This window comes from Pecten maximus, chromosome 14, assembly GCF_902652985.1.
Source record: "Pecten maximus chromosome 14, xPecMax1.1, whole genome shotgun sequence".
NCBI lineage: Eukaryota > Metazoa > Mollusca > Bivalvia > Pectinida > Pectinidae > Pecten > Pecten maximus.
Window position 1 is genome coordinate 4033180 of NC_047028.1, and position 4833 is coordinate 4038012.

General features: G+C 35.9%; 1 long non-coding RNA gene across 1 annotated transcript; it reads left to right on the forward strand.

The window, feature by feature from the left end:
• Positions 1 to 2127: 2127 nt before the first annotated feature.
• LOC117342057 lies at positions 2128 to 4165 on the forward strand. Its single transcript, XR_004535740.1, has 2 exons — positions 2128 to 3308; positions 3544 to 4165. It is a non-coding gene; the product is annotated as an uncharacterized LOC117342057 (long non-coding RNA).
• Positions 4166 to 4833: the final 668 nt, after the last annotated feature.

The window sequence follows — 4833 nt, forward strand, 5'->3', positions numbered from 1 at the left end:
TTCATTAGGGGAATATAGGCCTGTTGTGTGTTGTACATAACTACAGTATATGTACATGTTGTACATAACTACAGTATATGTACATGTTGTACATAACTACAGTATATGTACATGTATTATAGTTTTCAACAAAACAACTCTGTGGTTTTGCGTCACATCTTTAAGCATTATGTAAAAAATGTTATCGCCAACATGTACAGGTTCCCACAGCACTAAATAAGGTCTATTACAGTAAAAACACATAGCTGACTGTTGATCCATGCATGACCACAAATCTAAAAACACAAGGTTTACACACAGTGGAGACGACTGCTGTTTTTCACTTCCATGTTCATCACTTGTTCTATAAAGTTATACCCCTAAGTGAGTAGAAAGGACATTTTACATTTTATATGCAAGTAATCATTAACAGTAATCACTGTAGTTACTACCTTGAATACCATACAGAGTGAAGTATCTTTTTTATAAGATCCAGGGGCTAATGTTGACTCAGAACCAGTGTGAAAATTTAAAAGTTTAAACAAAACAATTTCAACCAGCGAAATCTTTGTAAGTGTTATGGGAAAATAACAAATTTGACAGGATTTTCTTAATTTCTTTTAAAACAGCTTTAGTTAAAACACATTCACAAACAAGCAGACACGTTCTTCCATACCTTACATGTTCTATACAGTACAAAACTAGATATCACACTACAACACTCGGGAATACACAACCTATCTAAGCACTTTTTACAAAAATTCTAATATATCTATACAGATACATAACACAGCATAAAACGTCAAAGCATAAACAGGGATAGTAGTGTTTTGTGTCTTTTTTCATCCTTGTGTTGTCGCTACTCTAAAATGATGACAACAGTTAACGGCTGGTTTGACATTCCCAAGGTCTTGACCATCCTCCATACTCCCATGTGTTATGATCACATAAGAGAGCGTATACGTGATTGCCACTGGAGTATTGATATATAACTCTAACCCCTGGAGTATCGATATATGATTGTAACCCCTGGAGTATCAATATATGATCGTAACCCCTGGAGTATCAATATATGATTGTAACCCCTGGAGTATTGATATATGATTGTAACCCCTGGAGTATCAATATATGACCGTAACCCCCTGGAGTATCAATATATGATCGTAACCCCTGGAGTATCAATATATGATCGTAACCCCTGGAGTATCGATATATGATTGTAACCCCTGGAGTATCAATATATGATGGTAACCCCTGGAGTATCGATATATGATTGTAACCCCTGGAGTATCAATATATGATCGTAACCCCTGGAGTATCGATATATGATTGTAACCCCTGGAGTATCAATATATGACCGTAACCCCTGGAGTATCGATATATGATGGTAACCCCTGGAGTATCGATATATGATCGTAACCCCTGGAGTATCAATATATGACCGTAACCCCTGGAGTATCAATATATGACCGTAACCCCTGGAGTATCAATATATGATCGTAACCCCTGGAGTATCAATATATGATCGTAACCCCTGGAGTATTGATATATAACTAACCCCTGGAGTATCAATATATGATTGTAACCCCTGGAGTATCAATATATGACCGTAACCCCTGGAGTATCGATATATGATCGTAACCCCTGGAGTATTGATATATAACTAACCCCTGGAGTATCAATATATGACCGTAACCCCTGGAGTATCGATATATGATCGTAACCCCTGGAGTATTGATATATAACTAACCCCTGGAGTATCGATATATGATTGTAACCCCTGGAGTATCAATATATGACCGTAACCCCTGGAGTATCAATATATGACCGTAACCCCTGGAATATCAATATATGATCGTAACCCCTGGAGTATCGTAATATGATCGTAACCACTGGAGTATCGATATATGATCGTAACCCCTGGAGTATCGATATATGATCGTAACCCCTGGAGTATCGATATATGATCGTAACCCCTGGAGTATCAATATATGACCGTAACCCCTGGAGTATCAATATATGATCGTAACCCCTGGAGTATCAATATATGATCGTAACCCCTGGAGTATCAATATATGACCGTAACCCCTGGAGTATCGATATATGATTGTAACCCCTGGAGTATCAATATATGACCGTAACCCCTGGAGTATCAATATATGACCGTAACCCCTGGAGTATCAATATATGACCGTAACCCCTGGAGTATCAATATATGACCGTAACCCCTGGAGTATCAATATATGATCGTAACCCCTGGAGTATCAATATATAACTGTAACCCCTGGAGTTTCGATATATGACCGTAACCCCTGGATTGCCAGAGTAAATGGTGTCATCACATCAGAAGATAGTGAAAATCACTTGGTGTAGGTATATATATGAATGAAAGAGAGAGAGAGAAAGACAGAGAGAGAGAGATTTTGCGGACTGATAGAATGGTAAGCAGTGCAGGGGGCAGTTACAACGCACTAGAGACATTTAAGCAAGAGTAAATAAATATGTTCATATTTAACAAATTAAATACTTGGAATGATTTCCTATCATTGGCACCCAGTGTACAAATTTCTTATCATTAAGATACAAGTACGTGATATCTATACAAGACATATAATTATCTGATCATTAAAATTACAAAACTTAGTACATGTATGTAGAATATCATGGCTGAAAATTTAAGTAGTTTAACAAGTTTACATGTGACTGAATATCCAGTAAAAAATTTCTAATGTATCAAGTGATATGTACGAGTGGTATGGTTTACCTGGCGATTCATTATTACACAGTATAGATACTTTAGTAAGACATTATACCAAAGAATTACGAGTGTGATCATTAACACTGGTACAACGCCAAACCAGTACTAAAACAGTGAATAGTTACACAGATATTGTTAACAGCCATGATTGCGACTATAGTTATTTTGAATCCAAAACATAACCACCATTAGGTCGAGCCATTTTATTGTCAATGAAATGAAAAATTACCCTGGTTATAAACAGATTTGTTAAACACTTCCCCCTTAAGGCTATTCTAGAATTATTTGTGTTGGAGGCACCTGTATTAAAATTTGATGGATGGTGGGGTTAAAGTCTCATTTTTCTGGTATTCCTTACACTCTTTGTTTTGATATTTGGGGGGTGATGGTATCTGAAAAGATGCCTCCCACTACTCCATCCTGGATAATTTTGAGACAGTCCTTACTGGCTTACTCAAACAGAGCAGTAGAGGTTATAGTTCAGTGGATTCTCTTCTTTTTATCTTATCAAGATACATGTAAAACATGAATTACACGTAATTAATGTCTTGTTTGTCCCACTTTTTCAGGAGTGTATTTGGTTTGTTTTTGTTTAACGTCCTATTAACAGCCAGGGTCATTTAAGGATGTGCCAGGGTTTGGAGGTGGAGGAAAGCCGGATAACCCGGAGAAAAACCACCGGCCTACGGTCAGTACCTGGCAACTGCCCCACGTAGGTTTCGAACTCGCAACCCAGAGGTGGAGGGCTAGTGTTAAAGTGTCGGGACACCTTAACCACTCGGCCACCGTGGCCCCAATTTCAGGAGTGTAAGTTTTGATAACCTCCACATAAGAGTATGGAACCACCCTGTATACATTATAGATATTTGTAGTTATTGATGCATTGCAAAACAAAACAAATTTTGCAAGATCGATAATTCTCAATATTCATCTAAATGTCAGTTATACCCCAACTTACCCTTTCTGAAATGTGAAAAGAAAATTAATCTGATTTCTTACAGAATCACCAGCTTGGTTAAAAACTTATTTGTAAATCAGTTTGAAAAGCAATATTAAAAGATTTTTACATCAATTTCTCAAAACTTAAGGTTTTTAACACAAAAATATAGAAAAAAAAAAATCATGTAATCTGTAGGATGTGTTGAGATGACCCTACTACAATGCAATTATATTCTGGGTTTGATTGAAATAACGTTGATACGTTTTGAGAAACTGAGCTAAACACAAAAAAAAAAAAAAATTCCAGACTCCTAGCATCCCTAATTTCCAGAGTCACTGGACCATAAACTCTTGATGATATTCCGTAAATGAAGAGTGTGTTGAGATGGCCACTTTGTGATAACACACACCAAGTTAAGTGTATGTTGGACTTATACTTATGAGCAATGGATCTAAACTGAAATCTTTAAAGTAAAAGACGCCGGTGCCGAAAAAGATGTTAGACATAGTTAGGCAAAGATTATAAACAAGATCAATAAAATATATTGAGAACAATTATTTCATAAGTGTTATCAAGGACTGATCTAAATATAGATAGATATAAAATCTTTTATTGGTAGAGAATTTTCAACATAATCAATATCATGTTCCAAAATTGATAAAAACTTAAATTATAACTTACGTATAGCACCTTATCACCACAAAATGGTGTATGACATTTTTTGAAGTAATACTGACCATGAACACTACTAATTACCTCCCTTTGGAACAACTCTTTAGTTACATAGTACACTATCATTAGGGCTGGATACTGAATAACAAAAAAAGTTGTTACAATATTTTGAAAATCAACATACAATATCTATTACAGCCGAAACACTATGTTGTTAGTTTGTGACGAAGACTGCTGCAATAGCTAGACTTACAGAGTAGTGGTGAAATTAATTAACTGCTTTCAATGTTATCTAGATATCAAAAAATTAAGATATAATGAAATACTGTGCATTCCAGTACTTAGTGTGTGTCGGTTTTAATTTCCAAAAAGGCTATGACAGATGAGCAAGAAGACATGATCATAGATGTGCCTCACTCGTATATATTTCAGCTTGGTCACTTAACTATGCTTAGGTTTACATTACATTCAAGCATTTGGGTGA